The sequence below is a fragment of the Notechis scutatus genome, chromosome 2 (genome assembly GCF_049901735.1).
Source record: "Notechis scutatus isolate UNSWTSFEM ecotype Mainland chromosome 2, rNotScu1.2, whole genome shotgun sequence".
NCBI lineage: Eukaryota > Metazoa > Chordata > Lepidosauria > Squamata > Elapidae > Notechis > Notechis scutatus.
In genome coordinates, this window is record NC_142010.1 from 39,878,874 (window position 1) to 39,905,197 (window position 26,324).

Sequence of the window (26,324 nt, forward strand, 5' to 3'; positions counted from 1 at the left end):
GTTTTTTCAAAATTGGGCTTTCAGAATACTAAATGGTGACCCAAGAACATAGGGCAAAATAAATTATCATTTCAATTTCTCATGGTAGTAGAACAAGTAGCAATTTAGTGCTTTTTGTCCTCCCCAGCTGAGCAACTTTAATTCTCAGGACTTAATTAAAAGTGACAGCAGAGATTTGTAATCAATATTTTCTGAAGTTTTTATTTTCTTTCAAGTCAGTTGGGTTGGATTATTAATTTGATCAGGAATTGGGTACAGGAGGAAAAGGAAGAGGAGGAGGAGGAGAAGGAGGAGGAGGAGGAGGAGGAGGAGGAGGAGGAGGAGGAGGAGGAGGAGGAGGAGGAGGAGGAGGAGGAGGAGGAGGAGATATTTAACTTTTTCCAGTGATGGGTGTTCCTGATCTCAACTTATGCTTTGGAGCTGCAGTCATCTGTGAAGTTGACAAACAGAAAAATGTGGATGTTGCTGTATTTAGAACGTTATCTGAAATACCAAATGCTAGTAGAAAGCAATAATGAGCATCATGAATCATGCCTTGCTTTCACTTCAATGCTCAAGTTGACGAGCAATGTCTGAATGTGTCTGAATGGTCAAACAATTGGCAACTCCAAATCTTGACCAACAAATGCTCTGTCCTACACATTGGTAAAAAAAATCAGTACACCAAATACAAATTAGGCAGATATGACCTCGTTGATGACCCTCACTCTGTCAAAGACCTGGGAGTACTCATATTTAATGACCTAAGCATCAGAGCTCACTGTAACAGCACTGCCAAAAAGGCATTAAGAGTTGTAAATCTAATCTTACAAAGCTTCTCCTCTGGAAATATTGAACTGCTAACTAGGGCATACAAAACTTTTGCTAGACCAATACTCAAATACAGCTCATCTGTCTGGAAACCACACTGTATATCGGACATTAATACAATTGAGCGAGTCCAGAAGTATTTCACAAGAAGAGTACTACACTCCTCTGCTCGCAACAGAATACCCTATATCACCAGACTTGAAATTTTGGGTTTGGACAATCTTGAACTATGCCGCCTATGGTTGGACTTAAGTGTAGTACACAAAATTATCTGCTACAATGTCCTACCAGTCAATGACTACTTCAGCTTCAACCGCAACAATACAAGAGCACACAACAGATACAAACTCAATGTTAACCGCTCCAAACTTGATTGCAGAAAGTACAACTTCAGCAACAGAGTGGTCAGTGCCTGGAATGCACTACCTGACTCTATAGTTACATCCTCAAACCCCCACTCCTTTAACCTCAAACTATCCACTATTGACCTCACCCCATTCCTAAGAGGTCTGTAAGGGGCGTGCATAAGTGCACCATCATGCCTCCCGTCCCTGTTCTATTGTCTCCATTTAATTGTATCTATTTTCTGTATTCTTACTCATGTTTATACTTATACCTATTATTTTGTAAGCAATTGACAAATCAAATAACTAAATAAATAAAATAAAATTTCATGTGTTTATGTTCACGAACATCAATGTTTTGGAAATTATTTAGGTGATGTTTAGCTAGCAAACCTTTTTAAAGCAAAAGATCCAAAGCCATCACTTAATAGCAACAATAATAATGATGATTTCAGATGATTATAATAACCATTGGATACTACATAAGTTTGTGTGTTCCTTATTCCACTGATTTATTTACATCACCAAATGGTCAAAATTGGGAGCGTCCTATCAAATTCTGTACCTGTCAATAGTGGTGTCCCCCAAGGCAGTGTTCTAGGACCAACTCTCTTCATACTCTACATAAATGACCTCTGTGATCATATTAAGAGCAATTGCGTTCTTTTCGCTGATGATGTAAAGCTGTTGAATACCACAGACAATACTGCTACCCTACAAAAAGATCTTGACTATGTATCAGAATGGTCAAACAAATGGCAACTTCAAATCTCAACAAATAAATGCTCTGTCTTACATATTGGCAAAAAAAATCAGAAAATAAAATACAAGCTGAATAGTCAAGATCTTGTTGATGACCCAAGCTCTGTAAAGGACCTTGGAATACTCACCTCTAATGATCTAAGTGCTAGAGCCCACTGCAACTACATAGCCAAAAAGGCATTAAGAGTTGTTAACCTAATCCTACGTAGCTTTTTCTCTGGTAATATCACACTACTAACCAGAGCATACAAAACATTTGCTAGACCAATACTCGAATACAGTTCATCAGCCTGGAACCCACATTACGTATCTGATATTAGCACAATTGAGAAAGTCCAGAAATATTTCACAAGAAGAGTTCTCCACTCCTCTACTCGTTGTAGAATACCTTATGCCACCAGACTTGAAATTCTAGAACTAGAAAACCTTGAATTACGCCGTCTTCGGTCTGATTTAAGCATGGTATATAAAATCATACATTGCAATGTCCTACCTGTCAATGAATACTTCAGCTTCAACCATAACAACACAAGAGCACACAATAGATACAAACTCAAAGTTAACCGCACCAAACTTGACTTTCAGCAATAGAGTGGTCAATGTCTGGAATACTCTACCCGACTCTGTAGTTTCTTCCCCAAACTCCAAAAACTTTAACCTTAGACTGTCTACTATTGACCTCACCCCTTTCCTAAGAGGTCTGTAGGGGGCGTGCATAAGCGCACCAATGTGCCTACCGTCCCTGTCCTATTGTTTCTCTTATTCTTCTTTTATATTTCTTATATGTACCCATTTCATGTATTCACAACTATGTATACACTTATACTTATTATCTTGTAAACAATTGGCAAATCAAATAAATAAATAAATAAATAAATTTTCTGTATTTAAAGAAAGATTATATATATATTTCCAAATAGTTTATCCTCTTCATGATAGTAAAATAATGCACTGAGGCAGGTTGTTTTCTGTCTAATTTTTGTTTTTTAAGTGGTGGTATGTTAATTTTGAGATAATTTTCTTTTCAAAGGCATAATATATGTGCCATTTTCTCTCACAAGAAAACTGAAGTAATAAACCATTTCAAACTGTTTGCCTGTTTGTTATTGTTTATCTAACAGTGCTTTTATTCATCTCAATGTGACCAATTCCAGGCAAAGTACATAAACTGTACATATATTATATAATGTAAGAATCCAAAGCATTCAAGCATTTACAGAACTACCTTATAACATAGAAAAGCAAAAATGTCTGGCTAGAAAATTTTGGGAGTTGAAGGTCTCAAAAACTGTGAAGGTTGAGAACCATTGATCTAAGTCTTAATAATCTAGTGTCAAACTTTCTATAGCATTTTAGGACAAAATTAACACTTGACTTGGACCTTGAAGCTAGTAAAACACACACAGAAAGACACAGACAATTTGGTATCACATATTTCATCAGGACCTGGATAGCAGATGTTCCGCATAAGTGTTATACAACAATCTAGCCTAGGTAAGATTTTTTTTTTTAATGAATCTGAATCCCTTAGTTTGGGATGGAGTCAAATTAACCGAATGGAGCTGAACAGTTACTGTCTGAATGCCCTTCCTGATGCCTACTGCATGTGGAGTTCATAGCAGATATTTTCTCTTTGCACTCTGCCTGGGGTTGAAATCTCAACCTTCTGAGTAGGAGGCAAACCTAGGTGTATGGTTAAGGTACAGATAAGCTTAGCAAGTTCTAGCTTTGCTAAACAACTTGCCAACAGTTATGCTAAACTGCTAAATGATATTCCTAGACATAAGCTTTGTGCCACTTCATTATTTTCTCAAAACCATGTTGATTGCAACATGGGACAAGTTTACATTAGGGTGTCAAGATTGTAGTTTGCTCTTTTTCAAAAAGTTTGATGGGTTATATCTGTTTCAGTTCATCATGTGTGTTCTGACCCAACCAGGTTCCCAAAGAGCAAACATAGACAAAGGCAGCAGCCCCCACCTTTTAAGGTTTAATAATGAATTCTGTTCTGAAGGCTGCTTTCCACTAATTAGCTCTGATAAGAAAGAGCCTTGCCAAGTTGTTTGTCAAGGCTGCCAAAAAAACAGAGATAAGAACTAATTTACAAAATTTTCCAAACACGAACTAAGATGTCCACCAGTTGAGTTTAAGAGCTTCTTTGCTGTCTGCAAAGAATGCTTTTCCAAACCTGGCTTTTATTCTCTTGAGGGAGGGGCCATTATCTTGCAGCCTTACTCCCAGGTTGCCTGTGCTGCTGTAATTGTTCTTTCCTCCAAGTAATCCTTTATGCACATGCACTTGGCACAGGCTCCTCAAGAACCTCCTTGTCACTGCTGCCAGCCCCCACAATCTCTGAATGCAGCACTCTACTCCCTGATGGTCTTGGCCACTTATCAGAGTCATCGCTCTCCTCAGCCATCTGTACCTGCTGCTGGCTAATCATAACAATGCCTAACCAAGAAATTCTGATTTTATCTGGAATACAGTTGCACACTTACCAGTTCTTAAGCATTTTGTTGCCATTTCATTTGAAATGTGTTGTGTCTGTATGTCTTCCTGCATTACAACTCAGGAGCTCTTTTAGTAAAAAGTTGAGATATTATCTAAAAAAAGCATACATAAACAACAAGATTCTTTCCACTTTTTTAGTGATCTTGAATAACTGGAGCTTGGCCAAATATAGCTGTCTTTCCAGACTTCATGTAATGAATAAAGATAAAACAGTATTATTTGTTTGTTTGTTGGTTGGTTGGTTTAATAAGCCACCCATCTCACTATCTAAAGTGACTCTGGAGATTTATTATAATAGCCAACTTCTACTCTTGTGGCATCCACAAGACTCTATGGCACCAAAATAATATCCCAGGCATAACTACATCATCATGGCAATGCCAACATTACTTATTTCTATCCCTACACTTAATGTCACTCACAACAGTTATTTGAGACAGCATTACACAAACACCCTTCTTTGGTTTTCACTTATTCTTCTCACATATGTCCATAGCCTATTAAGCCAGTTTGTTTTTTATTATTGTTAGTACTTATTTTGGACTTGGAGGAGTCTCTAAGAAGAGTAAGCCTATGCTATTGTCAAACTTAGAGATCATTAATAAAATATGGTGTTTTAAATAGTTAAATCTTCAACTCCAAAATTGCAATTTTCTTTGAATTAACGCCAACCTGTGATGTGTGTACAGATAAGGTAACCTACTACCTTGTTTTTCCTATTTAGCTTGGAAATTGCCAAATGGTTATGTTCAGCCAATTAACATTTCCTAAAATTATAAGAGTGTGAATCTCCATTGTGAAAATAGGCTTGTTTGAAACTATATTTTTGTTCATAATATGTTGTGGCAGTTCAAGAAAAATCCAAGGCTTACGATTTATATTCATGCTGGAACTAAGACTTCTAAACAAAGTTCCAGTTTTTAATAATCTGACAGCTTTTCAATATTTTGCCTGAGAAATCAAATTTAACTTTTAGTTAATTGTTTACAAAGGAACAGATTTACAAAGATCCATGACTGTGTGTGTCCATGACTGTGTGTGGTATGGGAAAAGGTGGACTTTCTGTTACAATTCTTTCAATTTATAATTCAGTTAACATATGGTGCATTACTGACAACAGTGAAGAAGAAATAGCTCAATTTAACTCTTTCTTTAATTAACCTGAAAAAAATTAATGGCATTAGAGACCTTCAAAGGCCATTGCTATAATTGGTGAGCCTTTAAGCATCATCAAAGCAGAGAATATATAACACTAAAAATAGGCAATGGGGGATAAGATGAATTATCCTACTTTATAAAGATTGATGCAGACTTAGAATTAATTGTGATAATTTAAAGAGAAATAAGATACATTGTACCAGAGGGATGGAGCTTGCAACCAATGGAACATATGCCAGCTCAATTTGCTCTCCAGAAATAAGATTTCAAAGGATTTGTGTTTAATGCATTCACAGGTACATAATATATTAGGAAGATTTATCTGTTCTGCCCGAAGAAGATAAAACCTTGAAAAATACAGGAAGATCTCACTGTAGGTTTATTATCATTGATGCCCTTTCATGATGTCAGGACTCAGGTATATCAGATTTAAATTGTAATAGGAAGTTCAATGTTTTTAGGATGCTGGAAAATATGCTTGCTTTACACTATAAGATGGAGATTTTTGTCTTTTTCACTATGCATTGAGATTCATTGTACTCCCTCATGGAAATCTTGTTAGTAGATCTACATACAGTATGTGCAATATGGGGTGGGGGCATAACGAAATAAGATGACAGTATACATCTGGATACCAATATTTATCATCATGTACAGGTTATACATCACTATCAAGTTGCAGGATGTTGATTTGATGAAACAAACAAATTCCAAAAGTTATTCAGTACAATTCCATCAAATATCACACTCAAGGATTTCAGTACATAAAAACATTTGGAGAGGGAGTTATCAAGTTGTCAATTGAATTTTATAACTATTGGGATACGCCATTCGATTTGCATTTTAATGATTTAAAGGGATGAGTTTAAGTTGAATACATATAAATCGGGATGTGTGTGTGTGTGTGTGTGTGTGTGTGTGTGTGTGTGTAATGTAAAGGTTCCCCTCGCATATATGTGCGACTTGTTTCCAGCTCATCTCCATCACAAAGCCAAAGAGCCAGCGCTGTTCGAAGACATCTCCGTGGTCATGAATTATGGCTTAATGTATGTATGCATGTATGTATGTATGTATAAATATGTAATGATAAGCCATAATTCATGTTCACAGTATGTATGTATGTATGTATGTATGTATGTATGTATGTATCTATCTATCTATCTATCTATCTATCTATCTATCTATCTATCTTTATATACAGATAATGTGAACATGAATTATGGCTTATCATTACAGATAGATAGATAGATAGATAGATAGATAGATAGATAGATAGATAGATAGATAGACAGACAGTAGGTAGGTAGGTAGGTAGGTAGGTATATATATACAGAAGCCTGATGATGGCAGATGAGATTCTGCCGAAACGTTGCTACAACTTTAAAAGCACAACTACAATGACGTGGGAAAATACCTGAACAAAGCTGAATGTAAGTACCTGCGAAAACTTAAGAAAAAAAAATACACACACACACACACACACACCTACTGTCTGTCTGTCTGTCTGTCTGTCTATCTGTCTATCTATCTATCTATCTATCTATCTATCTATCTATCTATCTATCTATCTATCTATCTATCTATCTATCTGAAATGAGGTATTGTTGACAAAAAGGAGCTAAATATCTGTGACTGCTATTGTAAAATAATCATTATGATTTGCTTTGATTCTTGGTCTTTAAGAGAGCTGTAAATCAATTAACCTAGTGTCTGGTCCAAGCATATTTAATTCTTTAAATTTAACCAGAAGCAAAAAAAGGTGAGAGGGTGAAAAGATATTTGGTAAATTATATCATAAATAACAAGTGAGACCAATTAATATAGAAAAACCTGCTTGAGTGTTAATATTATAACCGCTGCTATGACTAGGAGGTAGAATTCAGTGTCTGTTTTTTTTCCATTCTCCAAATCCTGGATAAACAGAGGAGGAAGGAAGAAAGAGGAAGGCTCTAATCATTTAATACTGTCTATTCTGTTGTCAGAGAAATACAAATTTCACAACCCTGTGTTTTGAAAGAGATCAAGAAGATAAATGTGTATGCTGGAGTGGCTTATTTGATCTGGAAATTTGTTTAGCACTAGGCAGTAAGCAAAACTATCTCTCACATCTGATTATCATGACCAATGCCCGCTTCATATCCTCTGATTATTTTAAACTTGGACAATGAAGAAGATGTGAGAACTTCCCTTTGTCCTCCCTGTTGTATTGATGTCTTAATTCCTGAAAAAGCATGGATGGTAGTAGAGAAAAAGTCTGGAAACTAAAACTAGACATGAATTTCAAACACCTGAAAGAAATTATTGTGGCCAAGAGGTTTCATGCTCAGAATTATTACTATCATATATACACTGTAAGAAATAAAAAAAGTGAGTGGGAAATGTCAAGCATAAAATCAGCTGAACAAAACTGGAGCATTACAGATAATTATCTGTCTTTAAAGTATCTGTACCAATAATTGCTTATGCCAAAATAAAAATGCAGTTGTTGCTGCTACTGCTGCTAAATTCCTCTTTCCTTTTTTTCCTTTATAACTAAATATGATTTTACTGCTTATTTACAAATGATTTTTCTCATAGAGTAAATAGCTGTTTATATATTAGCCTGTAAAAAGCATCTTATTTTACATGAACAATTATCCTGAATTTTATGCCAACAGTACCAGAAGCTTTAACAGACTGCGACCCTAGATAATTATGAAGTCCTTGGTGTTCTCTGAGTTTGGTGGTTTTCTTGCAAATGTTTCATTATCAAACTCGATAACATCCCCAGTGCACCAAGGACTCCACAGTTCAACCCTGATCTACAAATATTCTCTTCTATTAGACCTAGAGAATATTGAGGAAATAGATGAGGTTATTGTTCTTGAATTCCAGATAACAAATTCTTTTACCTGACTTGCCATTTCTCCAAATAGTTAAAGAATGTCTTGAGGTCATCTTATGAGGTCAACTGAGCTGAAAGAGGGACTGACCCAAAGTCACTATTGAGCGTTCTGAGTTGACCTTCCCAGTTGCAATCCAAGATTTTCGTGTCTATGCCTATATTTTAGCATGTAGCTACTGATATTATATGTCATTTTGGGTTTTCTGGGCTCAGGAAGACCTGTACTCAAGTGTACATCACAAATGCTGTAGACATTTTCTTATGCATTTTCTTATGCAAAACTTCATCAGTGCAAGGGTGCCCAAGTGGGAGTTGCCTTACTGTATTTAGAATCTATATGGTTTTGAATTATGTAGGATTGGATGGTGATTGTATGCTTTTTGGAAAATCTCGATTGATTGATACTTGGATGCACTGTTCGTTATGTTCTGATTGATCCAACTCAATAGTTTCTTTTGAATAATTTGGTTCTTGCACCTGATTGGGTGGTAAATCATATCTGCTATTGTTCTGTTGATGGGTCTATTATGTGGGCATCCAGCTTCCAGGGAATTTTGTGTCTCTTCTGCTGCTTGATTGATTATTTCTTTACTATCCCAGACAAATATGTAGTTTGCTTTTAGGTCATGGGTAGCTAATAAGTAGTTCTGCTCTGAGTTCTTTGTGGCAGTTATGCAAGGTTTTATTGTTTGGTTTATTTATTATTTATTTATTTATTTATTTATTTATTTATTTATTTATTTATTTATTTATTTATTTATTTATTTATTTATTTATTTATTTATTTATTTATTTATTTATTTATTTATTTATTTATTTGATTTGTCAATTGTTTCCAAGATAATAAGTATAAGTGTATACATAGTTGTGAATACATGAAATGGGTATATATAAGAAAAAATAAAAGAATAGAGAAACAATAGGACAGGGACGGTAGGCACGTTGGTGCGCTTATGCACGCCCCCTACAGACCTCTTAGGAAAGGGGTGAGGTCAATGGTAGACAGTCTAAGGTTAAAGTTTTTGGGGTTTGGGGAAGAGACTACAGAGTCGGGTAGAGTATTCCAGACATTGACCACTCTATTGCTGAAGTCGTATTTCCTGCAATCAAGTTTGGTGCGGTTTACTTTGAGTTTGTATCTATTGTGTGCTCTTGTGTTGTTATGGTTGAAGCTGAAGTATTCATTGACAGGTAGGACATTGCAATGTATGATTTTATATACCATGCTTAAGTCAGACCGAAGACGGCGTAATTCAAGGTTTTCTAGAATTTCAAGTCTGGTGGCATAAGGTATTCTACAACGAGTAGAAGAGTGGAGAACTCTTCTTGTGAAATATTTCTGGACTTTCTCAATTGTGCTAATATCAGATACGTAATGAGGGTTCCAGACTGATGAACTGTATTCAAGTATTGGTCTAGCAAATGTTTTGTATGCTCTGGTTAGTAGTGTGATATTACCAGAGAAAAAAGCTACGTAGGATTAGGTTAACAACTCTTAATGCCTTTTTGGCTATGTAGTTGCAGTGGGCTCTAGCACTCAGATCATTAGAGGTGAGTATTCCAAGGTCCTTTACAGAGCTTGGGTCATCAACAAGGTCTTGACTATTCAGCTTGTATTTTATTTTCTGATTTTTTTGCCAATATGTAAGACAGAGCATTTATTTGTTGAGATTTGAAGTTGCCATTTGTTTGACCATTCGGATACATAGTCAAGATCTTTTTGTAGGGTAGCAGTATTGTCTGTGGTATTGAACAGCTTTACATCATCAGCGAAGAGAACGCAATTGCTCTTAATAAGATCACAGAGGTCGTTTATGTAGAGTATGAAGAGAGTTGGTCCTAGAACACTGCCCTGAGGGACACCACTATTGACAGGTACTGGATTTGATAGGACGCTCCCGATTTTGACCATTTGTTGTCTGTTTGACAGGAATGCTTCTATCCAGTTATTCAGTTGTCTAGATATACCATAGGATTTTATTTTTAGGAGTAGTTTGTCGTGTACCACTGAATCAAAGGCTTTACAGAAGTCTATGTAGATTGCGTCTATTGCTTTGCCCTGGTCGAGTTGTGTCGTCCATATGTTTTTGTAGTGTAAGAGTTGCAGATTACAGGATAGTTTTTTTCTGAAACCAAATTGTTTATTGGAGAGTAGGTTTTTTGTCTGGTGTCATTGGCATTCTGTTTATCCTACATATTTTAATCTTGGCAGTTGATTCTATTTGATTCCAGTATCTCCTTGATAGGGTAAACAATCTTTGGTTCACACTACATTTTTCTTTTGATAGAAGTTTTATTCAGGCCTGTGTGAATATAGATGGAGATGTCTTTCAAAAATCTTCATTTATGTCTGTCCATGCAGCTTCAGAACTCAGTCTTTCTTTATGGAGAAGCATAGTCTGATATGAAAACTATCTAGTATAATTCAGGATTAGCGGTATATAACTTTAATAATACAGAAAAGAAAATAGAAAATTATAATCCAAAATTTCTCTCCCCTGCCCTTGCCCATTGAGATTTCATGTATTCAACAGTCACAAAAATATTGAGGGTATGTTGTGAGGAGAAAATAACAAAATATTTTCGCAGTAGTAATAACATGGCTGAATAATCTGAAACATTCCTTCTTGTGTTGATTGGAAGAGGAATAATACCCTCCAGCACTCACCTGTCTTAATTAAAATCTTTGAGTGAAACGTTATGCTTATGCCACATTTACTTTACATTTACATTCTCAACTTCACATGACAAGTATTTTTTATGAATGTATCCCATATGATGACAGCTGGTGCGTATCACACCTGCTAGTTCAAAGATGATTTTCCCTGACCCGAGAAACACAAGCTGTCACAACGTAAAGATATGTGCATATGATTTGTAAAAGGCACTAGAAGAAATGTGGTGAGAAATTCTCATTTGATATAAATGAATGCTATACCATGCCATAAAGTGAATGAGCACAAGATTTGTCTGATGTTCCTACAGCTTGGACAGTAGAATGTGAGCATACCCTCTCTATATATGTTTTATATAGGTATATATATACCGAGGAACCTTCTGTATGATGAGCAAACTTCAGCACTTATCAGAATGCATTGCAAATACCAGCCCAATTGAAAAGGCACACCTTACACTGTAAAGAAGCCAGTGAGTTACTGAGATTAGTCTGTAACAATCCACCTCACACGTTGTGGGGAAAAATAGGAAAAGAAAAGTGTGTTGTTGGATATATTTGCAGCTTTGAGTTATTTGTAAAAATAATAAAGATAGGGTACGAATGAATGAATGAACGAATGAACAAATAAACAAATGAACAAATGAACAAACGAATGAACTAACAAATGAACTGAAGAACTCTGTCCCAAATAGGCAGGAGGACCTGAGGTAAAATGACAGGGAAAAGTGCACTTTATAAATGGAATAGAGAAACATACCCTTAAGTCACTTTGAAGATCACTGGCCAAGTATGTATGTGTTTGTGCATGTGTGTGCGTGCGCGCGCGTGTGTGTGTGTGTAAGAGAGAGAGAGAGACAGACAGACAGACAGACAGAAATAGAGAGATGTGAAGCCAACCATTTCTACCCTCCAGAAACAGCTGCCTGCCCTTTCCAATCATAGGATACAGAGGATAAATCTTTATAATACATTCCTTTTCCTTTCTTTACTAGCTTAAAAGCCCTTGGCCTTGATATCTGATCAATTGGGTATCATTTCTGGGTACTGTAACATTGTTATCATCACTCAAATCTGTAATGAAGAATGAGAAAAGTGATCATGTCTAATTTAATATTTTCACCAACAAATATCTAAGCAGGCAATATCTAAGCTCCTGCCATCATAGCCTTCATAGCTAATAAAGGAAGAAGACAAGGAGAGGCAATGCATCCAGCAGTTAAACTATAAATCAATTAAACAAACAAATGTAAAGTCTCAGTTGTGTTTTTGTGTGAATGTGTGGTCCTGTACAATTTGGCACTGAAAGCTCAACCTGCTTTCTTACTGGATGTGTATCCTTGCACTCTTTTTCCTGAGGAATCTGTAAGCGAACTGACTACAGAAATGCACAGGGAACTTAGCATAATGGAAGCATGTGCTTTTTTCATTAAGGCTGAAATAGGTGAAAAATATAGGTATGGTATGGAATAGCTTCCAATACTTTTAAGTAATCTGCGTTTAATGCACAAAGGTCCTATAACCTATAACCAGGTCTAGCAGCTTATATTTGCAAAAACTATATGACTGTGTTAATTAACAAGTGTGTCTGTTTACTCCAAGTGAATTGTAATGTTAATTTAAAAAGTAGAAGGGAAAAAAAGGAAGGACAAATAGGTTGGGAAATCTCTCTAGGGGATGCTACCTTGCCCTGTGACTTTATTATATAGTTCAAGTATTGAAACTGCCTTAGGGAGAAGGAGGTTTTTTTTTAAAAAAAAGAGTAACTGAATACAATTGGCATTCATAAGGAAACTCACATTAACAGCTTGCAAATTGAATATTCAGACAGTGAGAGAGGAGGGGGGAAGGAGAGAAGGAGAGAGGGAGGGAATAGATATAGAGAGGTTGAATTCAACTGCTAATAAAAGCAGGCTGGTGGCAATGGAAAGAGTTGCTGGTAGTTGAAAAAATTACCTCATCTTCATCTTCACCCCCTTCTTCAATCCCTTTTGTCCCACTTTTAATTTTTCTTTCTTTCTTTGTGCTCAAGTGCATTTATTTATATTCTCTTTTTCCTACAGATTTGGTATTCAGCTTTAAATTTCAATCCCGCCTCACATACAGGTGTTCCTTAAGTTACAACAGCTGATTTAATGGCCGTTCAAAGTTACAACAGCATTGAAAAAAGTGACATGATCGTTTTTCACACATGACCATTGCATCATCCGCATAGCCAGGGGATTAACACTCAAGACACTTGACAACTGATTCATATATCTGACAGTTGCAGTCCCAGAGTCACATGATCACAGGTCCACCTTCTGAGACCTTCTGATAAGCAAAGTCAATGGGGAAGCCAGATTCACTTAATAACTGTGTAACTAACTTAACCACTGCAGTGATTCACTTAACAACTGAGCCAAGAAAGGTTGTGATATTTCCAGATATTTTAGAAACTAGGAAAACAGATTTTGTACAAAGCAAGTATATTTTGGCATAAGGCTAGAAAAAGAAATATAAGAAAAATTAAAATACTCTTTTTAATATATTTTATTGTCACTATTATTTTAATGTACTGTATTGTGCAGAACTGCTAGGTACATAAGTGAACTACATCAATGATGTTCAAATATTTTATATAATTTACAGCCTTATACTAATTTAATATGCTGAATTCCCCTCTCTTAAGGCAAATTAGTAAAGATGCATATGTTGTCTTTCAGGTCCTTTGTTCTCCCCTATCTTTGTTAGTTTCAAGCAGATTTAGTAGACCAAGAAGTAGAATCTTTAACCCCAATCCAGTTTCAAGAACTTTAGGCTGGCTCTGCATTCTTGATCGAGTAGGCTGATCAGTTCCTTATTTCTCATGGACTAGAATGGTATACACTATGCCAACTTAACTGCACACTCAGTATTTTCATGCATCATCCAACTAGAAGAAAACAAAAGAATACTCACACATAAATAAAAGGGTCCATCGGCAAAGAGCATCATCTTCTTTTTTATGAACCAGGCAGTGCACAAATTGTGGCAGAAATGCCATTCTTGCAAACCTGATTGTCTTCAGAAGGTAATGCATCAGATAAAAGTGTCCCAAAGGTGCTCTTTCTGGAGGCAACTGGACTTTTTTGTTTTCACTTCTCATCCAAGGAGATTGAATAGTGTTGACCCAGAGGTGACCCTGAGGACACAGATAAACCTCCAAATACTTCAACGACCCTCTAAAAGGATGCAAATGACCAGCTGCCTGCAAGAAATATAAATCTTTCCATTCCTCACTGTCCTGTCAGAGCTGAAGCTTCTTGGATGAGAAGCGAAATGTCTTCAAAAGAAAACAAAAAACAAGAAAGTACAGTTGCCTGCTAAAAAAGCTCCTTTGGGACAACCATGACCAGGATGACTGAGAAACTCTACAGAATCATATAAAAGTATTCCTGTTGCATTGTTTTTAGGTAATATTTTTTCTACGAGGTTTGGAATGAGGATATCTTATATAACCATTCAATATTTAAATGAAAATATTTCTTAACCAAGTTTTCTTTTTAGAGTAAATATTTCAATTCTTTGGAAACAGGAAGACAGCAATAAAAACATTGGAGGACCTTTTCCATTTATATAACTGGCAATCAAAAGAAAGGCTAATTGGTTTTTTGTTATTCATTTTTTTTTTTTCAGCAAAGTGATTTAGATGTATACAGCAATACAATGTTTATTTTCAAGAGATACACATGCTGAATTGACTGGTATTCCACATAGCATTATAGTAGAGTAGAGTAGAGTAGAGTAGAGTAGAGTAGAGTAGAGTAGAGTAGAGTAGAGTAGAGTGTATAGTATGGTATGGTATGGTATGGTATGGTATAGTCTTTATTGTCACTGCACATCATATATACAGCAAAATTTAGCCTCTCTGGTGCAATCCATAATAGAAAATACAAAACTACATAAATAGTATAGAGAATAATCCCTATACAAGTAATTGGGGAAAAAAGACTAGTCATAGGTTTCTGTATGTGCGTGGAGGGATATTGTGATTGTGTTTAAGAGTCTGAAGCTGTTTTTAAATCTGTTTTTATGGCTGGCTATGCTTTGATGTCTTCTAACTGATGGTAGAAGCAAAAAGAGACACTGGCCAGGTTGTGAATCATCCCTAAGTATCTTCCTCATTCTGCTAAAACAATAAGACCTGATGATGTCATTTAGTGGTATTAGAGGGCAACCAATGGTTTCTTGTGCCAGATTGAACACTCTCTGTAGTGCCTTCCTGCCTGCAGTTATTAGGCCAGCATACTATACTGTTATACAGTATGTGACAACACTTTATATCATAGACCAATAGAAAGAAAGAAATAGCCATAGTTCCACCTGATTTTTTTCTGCAGGACTCGAAGGAAATGAAGTTTCTGTTGAGCCTTACTAACCACCAGGGATGTGTTGTTTTATCAGGTGAGAACTTGACTAATGAGCACTTCCAAGAATTTAAAAGATGAAACCCTCTCCACACACACACCCTCGATATACAGTGGGGCAAGTTCCTTTCTGTGCTTCCAGAAATCCAGCACCATCTCCTTTGTTTTGGTAATATAGAATAGAATAGAATAACAGAGTTGGAAGGGACCTTGAAGTCTTCTAGTCCAACTTTTGGGATATTTCAATGTGTTTTCTAAAGGTATCATAATTTTAAGAGGAGTTAAAAATAAAGGACTGTATTTCAATTCACATATTGAACCGGAAGCCTTGTGTCCTTTGAGATAATCTTGTCCTATTGAATATATAGTTCTATAGAGAAGAATATATGTATATATGGAAGAAAATGTTATTTTCTTTCAAAGTTTCTACAACTAGCTTTTCCCAATTTTGATTTTTTTTCCTGCTAAAATATATTTTTCTAATAGTATCGTTTGTTATTTCTGCTACTGGACCAATTGGTTTTAACTAGACCTACATTTTTATGTAACTTTATGCTTTTTATACTGAAACTATAATTTGTATCTGAATGATATAGCCCAGAATTCTATTAATATTTTTAAAGACATTTTGTAAACTTGAATAATTTATGTAGTATGTTTATGGGGAGTTATGTATTGTGTGTTTCTAGAAACACAACTATGAACTTCCAATGATTTCCTATGATATTTACTTTGGTTCTCTTGCAAATGATTTGACTTTAAGTCAAAGTGCCAATAAGGTGTCTGGACATGAAAATGCTAGTGAAATTCAGTTTGAGCAAGTAGCAAATGATTTCAATTGGTATCCATTGATTGTTAACACATGTTGTATGACTAGCCATGAGGGGGGGGGAAGCATTTAAATATAAGTTCATTGAGAGGTCAACTGAATAGTATAAAAATGACCAAATTAAAAATTAAAGCAAACAATACCACATAAATATTTGCATATACTCTGAACCAATAACTTTATTTTACAGCTTATAAAATAATATCAGGAAGATTGATGTAATCCTACAACTTTCTCAGATGATTGGATGTGAGGAATTTTTGACCTTGGAAATTGGAGATGATGTTGCCTTGGAAACTCGTACTTCTGCTTTCATTCTTAAGCTGTTTCATGCTTAAGCTGTTGCAGGTAAAGTATTATTAAGCTTTTGGATTTGATTGGTAAACATATAGTAGCATATCTTATTTTTAAAGTAAATAAATTGTGCATTCTAACAGGATAATATACATAAACAATTCTTTAAATAAATAAGATGAAAAAAACTCATGTTCTTTTTTTTATTATGGAAGGTGAAAGTAAATTGGACATATTTGTCTCTTTAGGTAAGCATTGCTTACCACTTAAAAGACTGAGTTCAAACATGGTTATGATTAGGGACAGAATCTTTTCTCTTACAAAAGATACCTCATATCTATCAATTTTAACATAGTTCTCCCACATTCCTCCTCTCATAAAAAATAAAAAAAATCTGGAAAAGGTATCCTTTACAGCAGTGTAACCCCAGTGGTGCGATTCAACCAGTGTAACAACTGGTTTGGTGAGCACGCACTCCATGCAGATCAGATGTGGTCTAAAAAAAATACAAAACAAAACACAGGAAAGAGCAGGAATGTGGGAGGCCAGAGCCAAATGCTCACCGGAACCACCGGTTTACCCGAACTGATCCGAACCAGTAGAATCCCACCCCTGGGTAACCCCCAGGATGTAGACCATTGTCAGCCCTTGGTCCAGCAGGAATTGGGCCGTGCAAGCAAGCAAAACCCCATCTATGTACATGTGGAATCCAGGCAACACAGAAAGCCACACACACCTCTATCCACAGAAAAAGTGCCTTCTATGGAACAGGTCACTGGCAACCAAAAGATTGGAGGCTATTGGTTTACAGGCAAGAAACCTTGGGGAGGGGGACAAATTTATCTACTTTTAAAAACTAACATATCAAGGATTGGGGAAGAATTTCAGTAATACAGCATCAGACTAGAAAATAGGAATCTAAATTATAAACTGGCTGGATTATGGGGGGGAAATGTTATTAATTCTAATAGCAGCTCACTTCATTTATTTTGTTAATTAGTAATCCTCATTTATTGATTTATTGATATCATGCTTTTCCTGTTTGAGTTCCAAGATAGAGCCTTGTTTTTGTTCACTTTTTTGAAGAAGAGATTGGTGTGATAGTTTGCATTTAGAGAAAGAAAGATTGTCTGAAACATGCAGAGAACCTTCAACTCTGATGGTGGACTTAAAACTGCACCCATCTACTTCCAGTTCAATACTACATCACGCTGGATTCATCAGTAGAAACTAGTATAAGGAACTTAGTGAATATCAGGAATTGGTGAAAATTTCCATTCTTCTTATGCACAGAAATTGGTTCTTTCAAATCAATGTTTAAACTCTTGCCCCTTACAAGCCTCTTGTAATTTTCCTGCCTAATTTTCAGAAGTAACTTGTCATGGCTGTCTTCCAAGGGCTGAAAGATGCAACTGACCTAAAATCACTCAGTCCACTTTGTGCCTTAGTACTCATAGCCTCTTGGCTTGTAACTTGACACTTTAATTGCTGTGCCAAGCTGGATTTTTCCACAAACAATGGAAAAGAGCAAAGTTACAGTCTTTTACAATGTGTTTCAGTATTCACAATTGGGACATTTGGAAATCAGGACAGATTCTTTCTCTGGTTAGATAGTATAGTAATCTTCTTCTTGTCGGCATTTTGTGGCAAAATAACTCCTTATATTATAAATTGACTAATGCCTAGTACTGTGAATCTGATTCATTGTCCATCTTGCTTTGACCTGATACAGTATTCACAAAAACTTGCTGCTTTAATTAGAATGTGAAAAGTAGAATCCGAATATCAATGTCACAATGACTTTTTGGAGCATATGTGTGACAATTAACCAGTAGAAAAGGTTACAGGATTCTATCATGATGCAACAAGTCTATGAAGATCTTTTTTTAAAGTTCACCTTGAAGCCACTTGAAAATCCAACATGGTTCTTGTTTTGATGTCAGTCCTATTGTTACATCTTTTCCAACCACCATATTTAAATAGAAAAGGAGGACTTCCTGAATCGGTTCCTAATTGGACCCACCATTAACATGCTGGTCCTTAAGACTATGTTTTAATTCTACTCCCAAAACTTTGAGTAGCAATATGTGAATAGACCTTTGTGTTTCTACTTGGACCACCAAAAATGGCTAATTGATTGACTGACTGGTTGATCATTTGTTTGATTGTGTGCCATCAAATTGGCATTAAGGTTGAGTTGCTACTTAGATCTTCCCTGGTATGATTTGGCCTTTTGGGTCTTCCAACATTGCACCAATCTTTCAATGCAAATTAGATCCTTATGTGGAAAGGGAAATGACAGGTGTTCAGGCTAGGTTTAGAACAAGAAACATTATAGCTGAGAAATACTGGATAACTGAGAAAGTCAATAACTAACAGGAAGAAGTTATATGTAATTTATTAATGATAGAAAGTGTTTTGATTATATTGACCATTTAAAATTACAGAAACTCCTTAGAAAAACAATATAACAAAAGGGAATTACCATGAACTATAGTCACAGTTTGGCAAGAAATGAGCTTCAATATCTCTTTATGTCCAAAATGGCACAGTATTCTGATGTCTGCATGGATTATATAATAAAATAGTTAATTTTGTTTTATTAAACTCAATTTTGGTTTTATTAAACTCAATTTTAAGTTTTATAAAACCATTTTCTAATCCCTTGGTATAAATGGTTTATTTGACCTTTTCCTCTATCTAGCTACTGATCTCATCTTAGTCATAATGCTAATACAACAACTAGGGAGCTTTAAATTAATCATATGATTCATGAATCAGCATTAAGATAAAATAATGCAGGCATTTTCTGGAGCACATTAAAATAAGATGATATATTTTTCCTGAATATCGGCAAAACTGAAATCTTTTCTATCTTTTAAAATATTGGGCTGATAGGATTCAAATATCTACTTTCCTAAATTAGTTATTCTAATTTAGAAAGGGAGATAATTGAATTCGATCAGCCCAATATTTTAAAACAGCCATTCCATCTCATTGTCTCTAAATGAAAAATAAAAGATAAATTCATTTGCACTAATTCAGTTGAACCAGCTTATCATTACATTTTAATATTACCATTGTTACTAGATTATGTCAAAGGAGCCTGTGAAATAAGGTTTATATGGCTCTTCTTTTTCTTGAACTGCATGTCTGAATATAATCACTGTGTGTTTTCATGTGAATTTCTTTTCCCTTTTCTGTTCTGAATTGCTTTGAGAGAAGGTAGTGTTGCTGCAATGTAACACATCAAGAAATACAGTTAACAGATATTTGAAACACAGATTTTTACTGCAGTATAATCACCTCAGAAATACATTTTTTTAGGAATGCAGTTATGCTAAAACCTGTTGCAGATTCTAAAATGTATGTGTAAAAATTGTGAGGATGGTTGGAAGGCATAATCAGATTTCTCTTCCAGATAGTAATCAAGAATATCTAAGTTATGTATCTAAGTTATGAAGCTATGTGCAACAAACTGAGATTTCCAAATTCACACTTCCCACTTTACAGCTATTGTCTGACTTATAGTTGTTGTCTGAACAGTAATATCATGTGTTCCTTTGTTTGTTTAATTTGTTTAAGTCATTTAAATTTCTATTTATTTTTTAATAAATTATTTACTTTTAAAATAATTTATAATTGATTTGTGTATATGTCTATGGAGATTCTCATTCATCCAAGTCATGGTTGTGCCAAAGATACTTTTTCAAAAGGCAACTGGACTTTCTTGTTTTTTTCCTTGAAAACATTTCACTTCTTATCCAAGAAGCTTCTTCAGTTCTGGCTGAATGACGGGGAATTGAAAGATTTATATTCTTTAGTGGTCATCTAGTCATAGCACTCTGAAGGTCAGTCATTAGCTTTCTTGAGACTACTTGGGTGTTTACCTATGCCCTCAGGGTCACCAACCAGATGATAGCTAAGGAATATAAATCGTTCCATTCCCCACATTCAGCCAGAACTGAAGAAGCTTATTGGATGAGAAGTGAAACATTTTCAAGGAAAAAGACAAGAATGTTCAGTTGCCTTTTGATATTCACCTTTGGTTTGTGTATATATTTATAAGAAGTACCATAAAAATATATACACTTGCAAAATATATACTTCTTATTTTTATATTAAAAATACTTTCAAAATGTACATGTTAAAAAATACATTAAAATATGTGCATTTATAGACAGTATGTGGATTCTTTTTAAAAAATAAAGTTAAAGCAAGGAGAATCTAAGTAAAAATAAAGTTATAATTTTTGATTTAAACGTAAATGTCATAATGCTCAATAGAATTCATTCCCAAGTAACTATATCTATATCTTCTATATCTGTATCTATATCTGTCTCTATCAGTCTGTCTGTCTATCTATCTATCTATCATCTATCTATCATCTATCATTTCTGTCTCTGTCTGTCAGTCTGTCTCAAAATCTCTATAATCTATATCTATCATTATAACCCTAAATTGGAAGTACATGGTAATGTAAGTTTCATTTTCCAAGAGACAGAATGGATTGCTCCTTTCTGATCTGAAATCTCCTAGAATTTAATAATCAATAGAGAAGAGAAGAGCAATGTTGGATTCCTTGAGAACAACAGCATTATCCCAGTAATGGAATAATGAAAAAAAAAAAAGATGCAGTATGTCTTCAAGGAATATTTTGATTTAATTAACACAACTAGATTTTCTTTCTCTTTGATAAATGCATTTCATTACACTAATGCTTCACTGTTCTCCTTTTCTCCACAATTATATTTTATGTCATAACAAGTCATTTTGTTATGCCAAAAAGAATAAATAATGTATAGATGGATAATGACATTACATGGCAGCAGAATGGACTCCATTTTTTTCTCTCTCCACTTTTTCACAGAAAAAAAGCAGCACTATTGAAATGAGATAATCTCATGTAAACATGTAACCAGAGGCAATAAGTATGATGGGAATAAATCTGAGATCATTATTTCCACACTGAATATTTTATTGTTAATATTCATTCTAGCAGTTTCTTTCTGTTATTGTTAAAATGAAAATGTGCCTTATATATTAATTCTGCACAAAGAGGGGAAACAAATCATTCAGAGATTAAAAATGACTGCAAACTCATATGCTTCTCTTATCAATGGGGAAAAAATCATGCTGAATTTCGGAAGAAAAACTCTTTTGCCTTTTATATTCCTCTTCCAAACAATATTAGAAATCAAAATGAAAAAATATGGCATGTCTCCTGTTTCATAAGCCCAAGAAAGTCAGAAATAGACCTTTGAGGATTCTCTATTAAGATAGGTCATTGATTTGCAGCACATGGTTTTGGGCAAAGTGGCTAAGAAACTACAGCAAGAACTCCATAATACAATTTATACAAGCATAAATCCATCAGGAGAACAATATATGCTACTGGCAGCATGGTCAAATGTTATGTGGTCATTTTACTATTCAGAGATATACTGGGAAAGAAATAGACATGATGCAACAACCACACTGTAGATATGCTGAACTGTTTTAAAATTAAAGAAATTATTTGGCTACCCCTAAAATTTTAGAAAGATAAGTGCAATTTTGTCTGCTTCCATCATGGATTATTTGCCCATGGAAGGATCATTAGATGTCAGATATTGTTTCTGACAGTATTGATATAGACCAAGTTCTTTTCAAAGCCTCTTAGGGCCTTGTTTTAAAATTTTGCTCTTGGAAAGCTGCAGAGTAGCATGAGAGGCTGGATCACAAGAAGTCATTCCTTGCCTTCTTCAGCAGAGATACTGCTGGATCCCAGTGCCTCCCATTAATACAATATTTCCATTCCATCTAATTGCTTGCATTCCATCTAATTGTAGATTTAATGGTATAGATCTCCCTTCATCAATATGTATTCACTATTTTTCTTATACATTAACTTTTTGCCATTAAAATAAAGAATCCATTTTTTAAAAAAAAATCATAGTGGGAATTTATCAGACTGTCTCCCTCTGGCTCTTACATTCTGTTTTCTTTCCTTCTCCAATGAGCTTACAACTCTTAGATCTTTGTTCTCAAATTTCTCACCAGCTCAAATCCCCCGGCAACTAAGACTAATCTGAGCACAACCAAGCCCCCACCTGAACAGAACACACACCCAGCCAATCAGAACACAGCCAAACCCCCAACCAATCAGAACACAGCCAAGCCCCCACCCAATCAAGTCACACCCCCACTAGCAGCTAAAAGGAAGAAGCAGCTGCAAGCTCACATTACTCCGAGAAGCACAAAGCCGAAGACACAAGCCTGAAGATGATGAATGAGACTTCATTGAAACGTCGCCTAGATACTTCCAATTTTACGCGGGAGAAAACCCGAATAACCAAAGATCTATCTATCTATCTATCTATCTATCTATCTATCTATCTATCTATCTATCTATCTATCTACCATTGCCAACCTTTTCAAACTTATGGATGCCCAACCCAATTAAATTTGTATTGATGAGGCATGTTTGTATCATGCAAAAAAAAAAGTTAACCATTCAGTTCAAAAGAGTTTGGGCAATATTTCCTTTAATTTTGACTGAAATTGATTTTTCTATCAGAAAAAAATATTATAGGTACTTCTAAAACAATACCTCTATCAAAAAGCTGCCAAAAAGCCATCAGTAAACAGCCAAACCAAAGAATCTCTAAGACCTCCCCCATCCACAAAGACTGGTGTAGAAAGTAAGCATCCACCCCCTCCTAGAAGAATGAATTATTTTGAGGAATATTAAAAAGGCAGAATATTACATTTCCCTGGATGAGATGAGAAATGGAGAAACATGCTCTTGGAAAGCAGCCCCGACCTTTCTTAATAGCCCCCAGCAGGTATTTTATGCCCATTAAGAAAGACTGAGCCAGCCTATCTACACAACAAAAGACAACCCCCCCCAAAAAAAAATGGGTGAAAGGATTAAGACATGACTTTTCAGGGCATAATAGGATTAATCCACTAAAACAGTGGTCCCCAACCTTTTTTGTACCAGGGACCAGTTTCAAGCACAAACACTTTTTCAAGGACGGGGAGAGAAGAATCCGAGTTTGGTGGTTTTGCTTGCAGACGTTTCATTACCTGACTAGGTAACATCTGATGTTGTTACCTAGTCGGGTAATAAACGTCTGCCAGCAAACCACCAAGTTCAGGAGCGCCTCGGCCCTGCCTCCCTCAGCCCCATCCCTCAGGTGTCTCCCTCCCTCCCTCAGGTGTCTGCCTCGTTCCTCTCTCAGTCGCTCTCTTGCTGCTCCACCAGCCCAGGAAGAAACTGCTTCAAAGAAACCAGGGGGTGGCTTTTCCTGTTGCCGCAGCTCCTCCAAAGCGCCCGTTTACCCCCACCCCACCCCCCGCCCGCCCACGCGCAGTTCAATCCACAGTGCTCCATTCTGCCTGCCTGCCTTCTTCGTTTCGGAGCAGCTTCGGCTGATAAAAAGAGGTGAATAGTTATTATTCTCAGCGAAGCTGCTCCCAAACAACCAGACAGGCAGGCAGGCAGAACGAGCACTGAATTGAAGCGCGTGCGGGCGGCGGGGTGGGGTGAACGGCGCTCGGAGGCGCTGCGGCGACAGGAAAAGCCCCCGGCTTCTTTGAAGCAGTTTCTTCCTGGGCTGGTGGAGCAGCGAGAGAGCGACTGAGAGAGGAACGAGGCGGGAGGAAACCGAAGCTGCTGAGCCGGAGAGCAGGACAGGCTTTGGTTGCTTCCTCCCTCCCCTTCTCTCATTTGTGTCCTTGATCCCCGATCCCAGCAGCATTCACCGAAGGGGAAGAAAGCCGCCATTTTTTTTTCTTTGCGGCCCGGTACAGAGTGCTCTACAGACCGGTACCGCTCCGCGGCCCGGTGGTTGAGGACCCCTGCACTAAAACACAGAGCTCACTACATTGCATAATATCCTAAGGACATTGCATCACCCCCAGCAAAGTTCAGCTAAACTTAGCTCAGACAAACTCCTAGGATTTGTACATGGCCCCATGGCAGTCTGACAACAGTATGAATACATGTTCTTGCACAGGAACAGGAAGTTCAAGTGCAAAGTCCAAGATAAAGTATAAATACTCCTCACTCTCAAGCCATATGATCATTTGCCCAGAACCCATGTGGTTCTGCTTCATCATTAAACCATCTCCATGCCTCAATGCTTCCTCTCTCCCAGCTTGGAACTGAACCAGATGGATATTTCTTCCAATACAGGCAAGGCACCAGAATATAAACTGAAAGCAAACAACAATCTTTACTAGCACCAATGATGTTACCTAGTTAGAGTAATGAAGCATCTGCAAGAAAACAAGCAAGCTCAGATAGCACCAAGGACCCCTCATTTCAACCCTGAGCTACAAATGTTATACTTTTTGGTGCTTCTAAAAGTTAAGTGAGCACCGCAGAGATATTTTTTTAATCCATTTTTTTATCCATAGCTATTTTTATTCCAACACAGAAAGATTTGCTTCATGAACATTGTCTTCATTTTCATAGCCTCTAATTTTAAAGTATTGCAAAACCTTTAAATAATTGTGGTATCACAACCCTGTGATGTGTTGTGTTGTCTAAGAAGAAATATGCTTTTTTCCTCTGATGATTTTTTTATAATTTTCTCCTCTTTTTAAATGTCAAATTATTTCACCTCTGTCTATAAAAAGCTTATTATCTTGAGAAAAAAAGCCTTCTCCTCACAGTTCGGAAATAATTTCACATTTTTATTCAGTTTCATAACAGATTCAAAGAATCAGTTCTGTTTATATTATCTTCTTTATTAAAATGGAAAGCAAAATGATCAAGAATTCTTTTTTAAAAAAACATGTCTTCATTACTTTTAATAGGAAGTAATACAATGTATAATTAAATACCTAATCTACTTACAATCTTTGTTAAAGCAATGTGCAGTTTGAAAAAAGCTAGAACATTCCCAGAAAACGCAATTCTCCCCATCCCAGGAACTATAAAATATTATCTATCTATGAAGTTTTCCATGTGTCATAACCAAGATCAATTGTAGACTTATAAAGGTAAAGATTTCCCCTGTCCAATGATATCTGAATCTAGGAGATGGTGCTCACCTCTGTTTCTTAGCTAAGGGAGCCAGCATTGTCTGAAGACACTTCCATGATCATGTGGCCAGCATGACTATACACCAAGCTGCACAGCAGTGGTGGGATTCAAAAAGGTTTACCACCAGTTCGTGGGCGTGGCTTGGTGGGCACGTTTTGCGCGCATGCACACACTTTGTATGTACATGCATGCCAAATGTGCACTTTGTCCAGGCGCAGAGGCATTTACGCAGGTGCAGAGGTGTTTGTGCAGATGCAGAGCTGTTCCAACTCACCTCCTGCAAGCCTGCATTCTCCTGGTCGCAGCTGTCGTGCAGCACTCTGCTGTGCCACGCAAAGCAGCTGTGCTTCAAAAGCAGAAGATAAATGTGGGTATGGGAGCCCAGCAGGCGGGTGGGCCCAACAGCAGAGGGGCGGAGATAACTGGTTTAGTCTTCGCTGCTCATCACTGCTACCGGCTCGGCAGAACCGGGCCAAACTGATGGAATACCACCACTGGTGCACAGAATGTTACCTTCCCACCAAAGTGTTACCTATTTATTTACTTGTATTTGCATGCTTTCCAACTGCTAAGTCAAGTAATGGGAGCTCTTCCCATTGTGCAGTGCTTGGGTCTTGAATCTGGACTGTCAGC